The sequence below is a fragment of the Rousettus aegyptiacus genome, unplaced genomic scaffold, assembly GCF_014176215.1.
Source record: "Rousettus aegyptiacus isolate mRouAeg1 unplaced genomic scaffold, mRouAeg1.p scaffold_m13_p_3, whole genome shotgun sequence".
NCBI classification, from domain to species: Eukaryota; Metazoa; Chordata; class Mammalia; order Chiroptera; family Pteropodidae; genus Rousettus; species Rousettus aegyptiacus.
Genome location: NW_023416306.1, coordinates 25,491,531 through 25,504,999, shown reverse-complemented (window position 1 = coordinate 25,504,999; position 13,469 = coordinate 25,491,531). Strand labels below are relative to the sequence as shown.

The following is a 13,469-nucleotide window of genomic DNA, read 5'->3' as shown; positions in this document are numbered from 1 at the left end:
CAAGTAATATGATATCATAGTATACTTATTCCTTTATAACCTGTTTGGTTACAACCAATGAATTGGCTCCAAATGATAGTTAAGGAATTGTAATAGTAACAGACTGTCGAGTACCTGCTTTACTACTTAGTAGCTAGGTGAATTTGGGCATATTTAACCTTTCTTTACTTCAGTTCTCTCTGTAAAATAAAGATAATAATACTTCTTATGCTTGTGATAGGATTAAATTATATAATCCACATAAAATACCATAGTATATATGACATAATCATATAATAATTTTTACTTGCTATTATTATAAAAACTGTATCTTGAATATCACCTTATGGACAATAAATATGGTCTAGACCATTGGTTTTCAAATGGTGGTGAATTTTCCCCATAGGCAATCTCTGAGACATTTTGCCTAACAAAATTGGGGAGGAAAGGATGCTACTGGCATCTAGTGAGTAGAGGCTAGAGCTCCTGCTCTGATAATGCACAGGACAGCCCTCTACGACAAAGAATTATCTGGCTCTAGGTGTCAATAGTGGCAACATTGAGAAACCACAGTCAAGAGTGTTCAGGGCCTCAGGTGGCACAGCTGACATGACTGAGATGACTGGGTGGCTGGGGCTTCTCTCTACATTGTCTTCTTCCTGTAGGAAGCTAGCCTGGGCTTGTTCACGTGCTAGTAGAAAGTTTCCCAGCAGTAAGACAGGGCAAACCCCATTTTTCAGTTCCCTGCTTGCATTGTTTTCTAATGTGAAATTGGTCAAAGCAAGATCTATAGCCAAGCCCAGATTCAAGGGACAGAGAAATAGACTCTTCTTTTTGATAGAAAGATCTATAAACCATTGTGAATTTTTTTTTTTCCCCAAAAATCTACCACATAGGATGGATACACTTTTAACTGAGATTCATTCTGCCAAACTCCCTTCTGGGAACACCATAGCAATTTACTCATTCAACAGTTGCCTATATTTCATTATTTCACAAATACTTCTAAGTCGGTGGTAAAAAGATATTAGCACTTAGAGTTTTCGATCAGGTGAAAGTAAAAGGGCAGAACAAATTAGATACTTTATTTTTAATTTATCTTTGATGTTTCCATTTGGAAGAGCCCAGATTCACGTGGTAGACAGCCTGATGGCATCTCAACTTGGATGTCTGTCACACAGTACCTAAACCAGAAGATGGAAAAGGATTTATTTCCTCCCACAAATCTGCTCTTAGTTAATGGCACCACCATTATCTAAGCCAGAAACCCAGGTCTCCTCCTGGAACCTCCTTCTCCCTTACTTCCCTTCTCAATCTAACCTTTTATTACTTTACCTCCTAAATGTCTCTCATATTGATTCCATGTTTCCCTATTCCTATCAGCACAGGATTAATTTATACTCTTATTACACCTTGCTTGGTTCATTATCGTATCCTCTGTGTCCACTATCAATTACCCCACCACACTTACCTACTTTAATTCTTCCAAAGTTATGTTTCCAAAATAAAAATCAGACCAAGTCCATTCCACAACAAAAATCCCTTGTGTTTTTATGTACTTTGTGGAATCTCCAGCTCTTTCAGTGATTAAGTTCAGATTCCTTAGCAGAGCATTCACATCCCTGCTCCAGGAGAAAGGATAACACTCTACCAACCTTACAAGATCGTTTAGATAATTAATGAGATGCTATGTGTATGTTGAATAAATGAATGGGTGTATGAATCAATAAACGAATCAGTGAATACAAAAGAAGTACTTCTGTGTGGCTGGGGTAAAAGATTTGGAAGTTGTCAGGAAAAGATGAAGCGTAAAGGATAGTCTGGGACTTGATTATAAATGGCCTTGTGTACCAGTCCGAGAAGAGAGCATTTGATTCTGTAAGAAACCAGGAGCATATGATAGCCTCTACTACTTCCAATAATCTCTAGAAAGGGAAATCTCAAACCCTATTTACAGTATATTTCAGTATCAAAAATGATTAGCTTGAATGTTCTTTTCCATGTTGAATCACATTTTCCTATTTATTAATCTTCTTACTAAATAGCCTGAAATCTATAACCTGACTTTCACAGAGATAATTCACAAGATAATTTCCGGGGCCCCTCCCAAGCATTCATTGCTTTGGACACAACCTCTGACCAGTGTCAAAAAATGGTCCCAGCAACATTTTCGAAACCTGTTGATGACACAGTCAATTGGAACAAAATCCAAGATGGTGTTGGTGTACCGAAGTCCAGATGTGATATTTCTATTAGGCCTTCCCACCTACCTTCAGCCGTGCTGTGCATGAACCCTGTACTGCCCTCTTTTAGACCGGATTTGATCTTCTCAAGGACTTACTATCTGCTGCCCTGTGATCTCTGAGGTTATTAAAAATTGATTTCTTCCAGTGTCTTCCCCTGGCGCCAGCCACTAAAATCCTTGACTGTCAGTGGAGGGAGAGAATTGCAAACAAACAGACAAACAAACAAATAAATGAAAGGAGCCCTTTTTGTTTCTCGTCTCTGACTCTGCTAGGCTGCAGACCTCTTCCGTGCGCATTTGCTGTGTCAGCCCAAAGTGAAGCAGACAGAATGGGAACTGAGGAAGGCCCTTAGGAGCTGACCCAGCAGGAACCTGCTAAGGAGAGCCACTGGCCCTCCTGTGAGTATGAAAGCAGGGAGGGCCTGTGGCAGGAGTGGAGTGGAGGTGCTTTTTCCTTTTCTTCTCAGTGCCAGTGTAGCCATTTTGTAAATAAAAGGCTCCATATGGACTGCTTAACCTGAGCTCATGAGTTCAGTGTCCAGGATTGGGAGTCCCTTTTAGTTAAAACCAATGATTGAATAAAGAAGGTATCGTAGGAATGGGGTTTTTCACACTTTGAATAAGATCAAGTTCTATTTTCCCTGTATCATCATCTGTAACATTAGTTTGTTTTTGAGTTTTTAGGCTAACAATGAAAAAGATCTTAAATTTATTAGTCCTTCTTCTCTTATGCTAATCCCAGAAGTATCCTTTCGATACTCATCTAATAAAGACAATCTCTAAAACCAAATAATAGACTGAAAAATGTTCTGAGTTCTTATTTCATTCAAGACAGGACTTACCTTTAATTCTCCAGCTGAGACAGTCGTATTTGTCTTTCTGAAAGCAGTTTGCTCAAGTGTTTCAAGTAACTCAAAAGATCAGTTTATTAATCTTTATAGAATTGGATTAGACGCTCTCATTTCAAATGTTAGCTTTATGCTTACTCATTGTCTTGAATAACCTTAAATATTGTTGCTCTCTTCCTGCTCCATTATTTATGTAATCACTAGCCCTTGGTATTCTGCTTCAGGTCATATAAAATCACTTACAGATATTTTCAACAAGCACACTGAGGCCCTTTATGCCATAATCCAATTTGATGGGTTTTTTTCCCTGCATTACCTCATGTGGGAATTCTTGTTTAAACTTTATTGATCTGTCTGGTTTATTGTGCTGGGCTATATGATTCCACTCACATGGGTACGATGGAGTGGTATAGTGAATAACACATTTTGAGTCTTTTGCCAGTGGACACAATTAACTTCATCTCTTTTGAGCAGTCAGTTTAAAGTCATTGTTTGCTTAGAATACACACGCTTAGAAATAAGCATTCTTTGTTTACGTGATGTAAATTCCCCACAGCTAACTTTCTCCTCTATCTGTAGTTGGCAACTTCTACTCACACCAGCTATTAACACAAAAGCAGTAATAATAGCAGCTTCTATTTACTGAGTCTTCTTAAGTGCCAGATACTGTATAAATGCTTTATATACATTATATCATTAAGCCTTTAGTATTCCAGGGAATTATGCACTATCAGTATCCATTGCCTTCAGGTCACAAAAGAGAGGCCCAAAGAAGTTGAAAAACACAGCAAGTACAAGTTAAACATCAGGATTCAAAACCATGGTTTTCTGACTCTTAAACCTCGTAATCATTTTATTATGTAGGCTCCAAAGGTAACCCGTTCCACCTTACAGTTGTTAAAACATTTTATCTTAAATGTCTTTGAAATCCATCTTCCTGTAGTTTTTACTCATGTGTCTTATTTTGAGAATTTTGGCTAGGTCAAGTAGCTTTCAGTTCTCTCTGTGGGTTATTTTTATTGGCAAAACATTCCTAATTCTTTTTGAAAGTGTGTATTGGGCACTTGACCCATGGAATTATATATCTCAGTGGAAGTGTTATTCACTCCTCAGAACCACATATACCTTTTATAGAGACTGTTTTTCAATGTCTCTCCTTCATCCTGGTATTTTAATAATACTGTCTTGGATTATTTCTACACCTTAATTCTTTTTTCTGGTCACGTGTTTTTTTGGCAGATCTGGACCAGGCTACACCTACAGCATCCTCTCTAAGACAAGGGCACCTTCAAGTTTAGCCATTCCCAAGTCATTTACACATTCTGAGATCATCTTACGGAGTCAGGAAAACTCAGAGCCAAGGAATCCAGTTTAATTTGGGAAATCAGATCCCCTCATTCTCAAGTGGGGCTAAGACCTTATACCTACCCATATGTACCTGAACTTCCCAATTAGAATTAAATTAACATCAAGTCAGAATTTCAGTCCTTGGCCCTAAGGACTATCTGAATGTAACCCACGATACAAAAAGAATAATCAATTTAAAAATCTCTCTTCAGCATTCTCTGAGAGATCCTTGTATGTCCCTAGTGTCCTTTTGATTTTGAAGTTTCTAAGACTGCTAAAATTTTATTTTGACAGATGCCTTGGGGTCATTTAAGATTTCTTAATCCAGTCTTTGATTAATCAGCTCTTGGGTATATGACACGGCACCATCTGCAGAAGTTACTATCACTGATGGTGACCCTATTACTTTCTGGGCTCAGTTGCCCTAGGATTTGGTTGTCAGTTAAGAAGAAAGAGCTTCTGATAAACATTATTGGGTCACAAGACTTTTTGTACACAGTGTCTTTTGCTCAGATTTCCCAAAGATAAATGTCCACTTTAATCCCTTCTTCCTTTTCCTCTGTGGTGACTTGTCAGAGTATTTAGAAAGCAGTTCAAAGATCTCAGATCTCAAGGTCCCTCTTTCTTCTCCTTTGAGCCACACACACCCTTGTTCATTTAACTGAGGAAGCAAAGAAAGGGAAGAAGCAAAATTTCCTCTCATCCAGAATAGGAAAAAGAAGAAAGATTCCAGATATTAAAAATGCACTGCAGAACAATAATGAACCCACCTATTACAATATAAAAGCCTGAACCATTTCATCTCTCCAAGGTTATAAGTTTCTCCTCCAACTAGAGTCTCCAACCCCCGAAGGGACAGAAGACAGAGAATGTTTCTTACTTTCTCAGTATGATTTTTTTTTTTTTTTTTTTTTTTTTTTAGGCAAGGCAACCCTTGGTTGACCTCACAGGTTGCAAAGACCTTGTCAGTTTACAATCCTTTATTTTATTCATTTATCTATTTTTTATGCCCACAGCACCCGGTCTTCCTAGGTGGTCTCCCATCCAAGTACTAACCAGGCCTGACCCTGCTTGGCTTCCAAGATCAGACAGGATCGGGCTTGTTCATGGTAGCATGGCCGTAAACTCTCAGTACCATTTTTATCTATATCCCACACATGTCTTGTGATGGAGAGAGCTGGAGGAAAACAAGGAGAGCTTAGCTTAGGATTAGACTGAGGAAGGGCTCTCTCTATACTTGACTCCCCCAAACAGAGACTGGGTAGAGGGGGATAAAGAAAAGATAGGTTTGGGGATAAAGAGCAGAAGGGCCTCACCTCTCTTTTCCTAGTTATAACCTGGGAAAGAGCTTGATCTCAGAATTCTTCCATGGTGCACAGGACTTCCAAGGACTGGTTCAGGCCTTGATGAAAACGTTTGGGGGCTTCTGTCAGCAAAGGTGGGTTTGTGTTGACATTCAGCATAGTCAGACCCTGGACTCCTTTGTGGACTACTAGTCCTGGTATTTTGCATTGGCTTCCTCCACTCCCATCAGCTCCATCAGTCTGATGGTTATAGGAGAGCTAGAACAGGAGAGGACAGGAGAGGAAGAACCTAACAAATGCCACATGATGCCAGGAGCTAAATGAGCGCACATGAGATACCTTATGGGGGCCACCAGACATACCTGAGTGAGACTCTGAGGGGGTTGGGGGTGTTGCTTGCAGGTCCTGCCTAAGTAAATGGGGGCAAGAACCTGTGAAATTTTATTATAACTACCATAATCCCATATGTTGGTGAAGCACGGAGAAACTCAACAATCTCAAATTGAAATTACCGAACCCCTATTGCTAACAGAGGAGATACAAGCACACGAGACTACGTATTCTGTCTGAAATGGCACAGGGAATAAGGCCTTTTATTGTTCTTTGTGATACAGGCAAAATAACATTTTGTATTTCATGACAATATCAAGCATTGCATAGTATTTAAATTTTCTTGAAATTTTCTATGTCATCACATTTATTTCTCACTAATCAATTAGGTAACCCTCTGATTTTATAAGAGAGAATACTGATGCCTAGAAAAAAAGAGTTGCTCAACTTAACGATTATATTAATAACAACAACAGCTAAGTCCCAGGTTCTCTGCTAAGAGAATTGCATGCACTCTTTTAATTCTTTAAATTACTTTGCAAAATGAGCATTGTTATTTCTATATTTTTGATAAATTGGGGCTCAAAAAAGTTAATTAACTTCCCTAACAAAGTCAAATAGCTGAGGCAGGGTTTAAATAAATCCATATCTCCCTGACCTCAAAGTCCACACTTCCGGCCACTTGCTATTGTTGTGGAGACAGAACTAGAACTCAGATTTCTTATTAACTGTGAAATAAGCTTTCTATCTGTTTTACCCTCAAAGGAGTTCTTCATTGAATGTACAGTAGATACCCTCTCAAATAACTTTTTTGTGTGTGAGCTTTTCATTAATATGCATCAAATGAAAGCTTATAATTTTCAGATGGATTCATTTCTCATTTTGAGTGCTTTCATTAATTTGAATATCAAAGCATTTGCTTGTTTATACACACTGAAGAATGAGCTCTCTAAAAGGAGACAAAAGCAACTCTCTGAGAAGGTTTTGGCATGTTTTTATGAGTAAAAAATAGTTTGTGTGAATCATTCAGGGTTTGTGTGTGTTACACACAATAAACCCAATGAACATAACAAGTTAAATTTATGAATTAAAGATCCAGTCATTCATCAGCCACCTGTCTGCAAAAGATTTTTAAGTTCTGTGTATATACATAGAGGGAATATACAATATGGCTGTAAAGTAATGAGATTTAAAATATATAAGATTTTAGATAATCCTTATCACAAATTTTCTTTAAAACATATTAAAATAGTATATTAAGTATAAACCTTCCTCTCTATGGCAAGCTTGGAAGGACTTTTTATATTTCCATGTGTTTTCTTCTCTAATCATCTTACTAATTTATCATGGCTGATTTCTGGATCCTTCTTTATTCATTAGGCGATTTGACCTTTTCTGCATTGTTGAACATTGTTAGTCCCTCCTTAAATTCCCTTTTCTTCAAATGTTCATACCTCCCAACCTGCCTTTCTCAGTCTTTTTAATGCCTTTTCATTCTCCAGTCTTTAACAACTGTTGTTACCCCATGCTTTACTCTTCCTCCGTCTACATTTTTTCCATGAATGATCTAATCAACACTTAATTTCCCCAAACTCCTTTAATATGACTCTTCCACTTTCATTGCTCTAACTGTTACCTGTCCCAATGGAATAAACTTCTAAAAACATGTCTCCTTATTCTTAGCCTCTCCCTCATTCTTACTGAGTTTCCATATGTCTCCAGAGTCATCTTTCCAAAACAGATGGATCTATGCCTTACATTCCTCGGAAATTGTTAGTGAATCCTGTTTCCTCTAAAAACAGTACAATTTGCTATTGGCTTCTGAGTGAAAAGAGAAGCGTGGAAAGGAGTAGAGGGAGCAATGAAAGATGGTGTGTTATACTCTGGCCACTGCTTCCCAAAAAGCCAAGAGATAGTTGAATGGCATATCTGTCTACTTGGCCACATGGTTTATCTTCAGAATAGCTTGTTCACAGATATCGTACCTCAGAGGAGGCTGTAGAAGTGAGGGAGGAGGTAAAATTTGTCTTCCTGGATCCCTGTCATCTTCTCATTTTCTACTGTTGAAAATCTGTTGGAGCTTAGCTCCCCTTTGCTGTGACAATCAGCCCTTTCCATAGTCACTCAGAAGTAGGATCCGGTGTTTGTTGTGTGGCAGGAGTCATCAGTGAGCTGGTTGGCCTGACTACATGTCGACAGCCAAAGTGTATTCCTGTATTCCTGAGCAAGTAACTGTTTGGCTTTGGGAAGTAGACTGACAGGCATGCGCGAGGTTCCTTGGTTGCTGCCATATCAGAGGTAAAATAAGCAACTGAAAGCCTGGGAAGTGAGTGAGGCCAAGAAATATAAGGAGGTAGATGAGGTATGTCCATTATAAAGCTTAACCGCAGTCCTCAGCATGGAACAAATGATGAGATTCCATTTTTTATCTATCAGATTGGTAGAAGCCAAATTGATAATATCTAGGGTTGGCAAGATTGTGGGAAAACTAATATCTTCACAGAGAGCAGCTGGGTGCCCACCTTGAAAAGTAAAAAATGTACTCATACAGTAGAATGCAAAGAGCTTTAAGGGCATGGTCTGGTCTCTCTCTCTCTCTCTCTCTCTCTCTCTCTGGACTCAATTGACTACTGAGGTGAGTGTCATTCAGGTAGAATTAATTATCCCTTGTCTACATTCCTAAAACATGTGTCCCATCATATCACAGATTATTCTATTCTCAAGGGTAAAGAGTCCTCAATATATAGGATCATAACTGGTGCATAGTGAAGGCTCATTAATGTTTGTGGATGGATGAGCAGATGATCTGTCAAGCTCTCTGGAAATCAGTTTGTAAGAGGGCAACCCTCTACAGCTTCTCTCAAATCTGAACAAAATCTTCAGGTGAGAAAATCAAGAAATATGACATGGCTGAGTCTAGGATCTTCTGGAGAGACAAGAACCATCATGCCGTTTGGAAATCACTTTGAATCTTTGTAAACAGCTGCATTTTTGTCATGCAGGTCATGTAATTGCTGGGTCCAAAGCTAAGGAGTGAGTAAAAGCTAGAAATTGTTAATACATTTTAATACGTTTTCTACCTGTCAATCAAATTTTGCCTTTCCTAAGTATTTCTGGGGTGCTCACAGTTATGACAAGGTCTGATGTGTGTGTGTGTGTGTGTGTGTGTGTGTGTGTGTGTGTGTGTGTGGTATATGATTTCCTTCATAAAATCTGAGGAATTTAAGCAGATGTTAAAGACCACATTAAAACATTAACCACCACGATACAAAAGTAAAAATATCTTCAAACTCACAGATGTTCTTTGAAAGAAGATAATTTGAATTTATATATATATATATATATATATATATAGAGAGAGAGAGAGAGAGAGAGAGAGAGAGAGAGAGAGAGAGAATAAATGCATAAATGGGACTAACCGATGCCTAAATTTATTTCAGTTTAGCACTCCTGAGGCCACATATGAATTTATATTCCTTTCATACTGGTTAACCTGAGTTTTGCAGAATAAGAAGCCTTTTGATAAACTTTATATTTAAGCATAGCAAGTAACAAACACCTGTGATGTTAGATTATAGGCAAAGTATATTTTTCACATTTTAGCCTCTATTGTTTCAGACTCTGATTTGATTGAGGCTACATTTTGGGGAACATGTTTAGAATAAATTATAATAGAGAATTATAATTATAATAGAGAATAGATTATAATAGAGAATTATATGATAAATTATAAATTATAATAGAGAATCAAGAGTACTAACTCATGAAATATATAGAGAAAAGATAACTAAAATCACATTAACTTTGTGTTCGACTAAAGAATTCTTCTCAAAAACAACTCTAATGAAACTTAGATCCAGTAAATAGCAATTGTAAGATAAAGCAAAGAAGAAATAATAGATCCTGTATTATATGACATAATTCTTTGCCTGGATAAACTTCTACACAAACTCTTCTTCCTCTGAACCTGGCCCCCGCCACCACCAACCCCATTACACACCCTCCTGGCCAAGTTAGCTGTTCTGTCTCCTGTTTTCCTGCTGAGTTTGTATTTGGAAGTGTGATTTACTTTGAATTATTTATTCATCATTGTGTATACAAGATTTTTTCAATCCTTATAGTGATGGTATCTTAATTAGTGTCTTAGATCGTGCTCAGAGTTTGGTTTTAGGAGCAGCAGGATGGGGCTAGATTTCATTCAGATCACACAGTCAGCTGTTTTATAGACCTCAAGTGGTGAGAAGCCTGATAAAAACTTTCCTTAATATACCCAGGGTGAAATGGTATATGAGTAGATTGTGTTTTCTAAAACATATGAAGTATTTATTAAGAGTTCCAGAAATCTTTAAGCTGCTAGTAATATACAAATCACTCATTTGAAGCAGATGATTATTCCTTTTCATTTAAAAGAAAATCTGATTCTGTGAACTTTGTTCTTCTCAACCAAACTGAGAGTTCACAATTGACAGAGCGTTGGACTTCTATTTCTTTACTGTTGACCCTTTGTAATAACCCAACACAATACTTTTACTTTTTTGCCTTCCAGTCCATTGTCTATAGTGCCCAAAGTGATATTAAACTCTAAATCAGACCATCTCACTTCCCTGCATACAATAATGGGTTCTCAATGCTTGTAGAGTAAAAATCAAATTCCTTGCTGTTTGATCCAGCCCCCCATTATGAATTCCAGCTGAATCTTGTTATCACTCTTCCTGGTTCAGTTAAAACAATACTAACTGCTGTTAATAGCTAAATCCTGAAATCTTATGGCGCAACACCAGTAGAGATTTATTTCTTACTCTTGTAAATCCGGTTGGTAGAAAGAGGGAAAGAGGAATGGTCTCTGCTCCATGCACTCATTCAGGTGCTCAGATTGATTGATTGTGCATCTGTGCATGTGGTTTTCAAGGACACTCTAGGTATTAATGTCCAGCTGGCACTTAAGCAGAGAGAGTGGAGAGTTATGTGGGCCAGGTCTAGTGGTGGCACTTTCACCCACATTCTTTTGACCAGGATTCAGTCACATGAATGGCTATGCTTGCATATAAGGGCATAGGATTAGAAATAAAATCTCTTATTAGAAAGCTACCTCTCCAAAACAACTCTGCAACCCAGAGAGAGTGTTCTTTAGTAGAACACTAACTGTCTCTTCCATATTCCTCTCACACATTAAGCTCCAGCGACATTAACTTTACTCTGGTCCTTGCATATTTCTACCTCAGAGCTTTTGCCCATGTTCTTCTAGGAGCACTTCTGCTGCTTTTAGCACGACTGGTTTTTCTTCATCTTTTGGTCTTAAATGCCACTTCCTGAGAGAGAACTTTCTTAACCACTTGTCAAAAGTAGGATTTTCCCAAGCACCATGTTGGTTTCCTGTATAGCACTTATCATAATTGCTAATCATTTGATTTGTTTGTTTACTTGTTTTTGTCTGTTTCTCTCACTAGAGTGTAAGCACTGTGAAACTATGTATGTATTTGTTCTATACACCATTGAATTCCTAAGGCCTGTCATAATGCCTGACACAGTAGATGCCTAGCAAATATTTTCTAAATTAAGGCAAAGGATGTGAATAATTAATAAGTCATTATAATATTAAACTAAAACACCATTGCCTACCATTAATATAAATCTGTATATTTATGATTCTATGGCCAGGTTTGACACAGTGCAATCAATGAATCATAATTACTCTATACTAACACTTTATATTAACCCAATGCATTTTTATATTAACCCAATACTTAGATAGTCATAAACTGACTATTCCAGTTAGTGATTGCTCCATAATACATTGTCTCAAATTTAGCGGATTAAAATAGCAACAATAATCTTATCATCTCTCACAGATTTTGTGGACTAAGAATTTAGGAAGTATTGAAGTTACCCTGGCTCAGAGTTTCTCATGTGGTTATGGTCCAACAATAGCTGGAGCTCGAACAACAGTGGGGCAAGACAGAACCAGGCTGAAAGTTTCAAGAGCAAGTAAGTGTTCATGTGAAGAAAGCAGAAACACGTAGATTTTTAAGACCTGACTTTGGAAGCATTGGGTCACTTCTGCTGTATGCTCTTGGTTGAAGCATACAATTTCAAGCATAGTGGACACAGACCTAGATAGAAAGAGTGTCAAAGAACTTGTAAACATATTTTTGAGCTGTCACCCTGACCAGGGAATGAATTCTTGAATTTTACAGAGTATTGGAAGGAATTGTTATTACCAGGCTTTCTCCTACTTTTTATGGAGGCCATCAAGGAATTCCTTGACACTGACTTTCACTCTACACAGACCTCTTTAAGTAGCCAAGATATGTATATATTGAGGACTTCCTATTTGAAAAATGTCTCCTCTGCATGGTATAGTAGATATCCTATTATAATGACACTGACATTGAATTGAATACTTACTTCTTTTCATACCATTGGAATTAGGCTGCACTGATTCGTAACTTTGCTTTGGCACATTTGTGTAAGAGTTTTTCTCAGAATAACTGGTTTTGGATTTCCAGCCTTAATATTCTACATAACATATTCTGTTTTTATTAAAGCAGTTTTTTTTAAATGTGTCTAATATTTTTTTACTCTGGTCAGAATTTCAAAGGAAGGAATTATCAGAATCTCGCTTTTTAACCATCTCACTAAATTTCTTTAATGAGATGTTTTCAAAGGTGGATAATTTGGATTAGAAAACTGCTATATTGCTTCGAGTTCCAAAATGCATATTAACCAGCGTAATCCTCCATATTTTTACTATGAGACTTTATAGTTAGAAATATTATACTCTTCCAAGCATGACCTTGAACAAGAATTCATTGACTTTTATTTAAGATGAGTTTTATATTTATAGAGAAGTGGTGAGACTATTACTGAGAGTTCTTGTATAACTTGTACCCAATTTCCTATATTATTAATGCTTCTATGGTATATTTGTCAAAATTGATAAACCAACACTGATACATTATTAATAACTAAAGCCCATCCTCTATTTAGATTTCTTTAGTTTTTACTATATGTCTATTTTCCGTTTCTAGATCCCACTGGGATAACACATTACATTGATTTGTTGTGTCTCCTTAGACTCTTCTAAACTGATACAGTTTTTAGGTTCTCCTTGTTTCTCGTGGCTTTGACAATTTTGAGTTGAGTACAACAAAAATGGACAGGGAAGACCAAGCATTGTTTTTTCAGGAAGTTGAACATTGTGACTCAGAAAAAAAAGCTGAAGGACAGAAGAGCTGTATATTTGAACCCTAGTTCTATATGGCTTTGACTTAGTTCTATCACCTACCTGAACTTCAGTGTCTTTATCATTTAAGTGAGGAATAATAGTACCACCTTTATAAGGCCATTGTGAGAATTAACCAAGGTAAAGCATATACTGTGCTTACCATAATGCTTAATGCTTAGAAGATATTCAAT

General features: G+C 37.3%; 1 protein-coding gene and 1 pseudogene across 3 annotated transcripts in view; one reads left to right on the top strand and one right to left on the bottom strand.

The window, feature by feature from the left end:
* The window catches only part of PLPPR1 (phospholipid phosphatase related 1), a 213,543-nt gene that overhangs the window by 18,328 nt on the left and 181,746 nt on the right, over positions 1-13,469 (top strand). The window lies entirely within an intron of this gene.
* Positions 5,427-5,545, bottom strand: LOC118601276 (annotated as a pseudogene).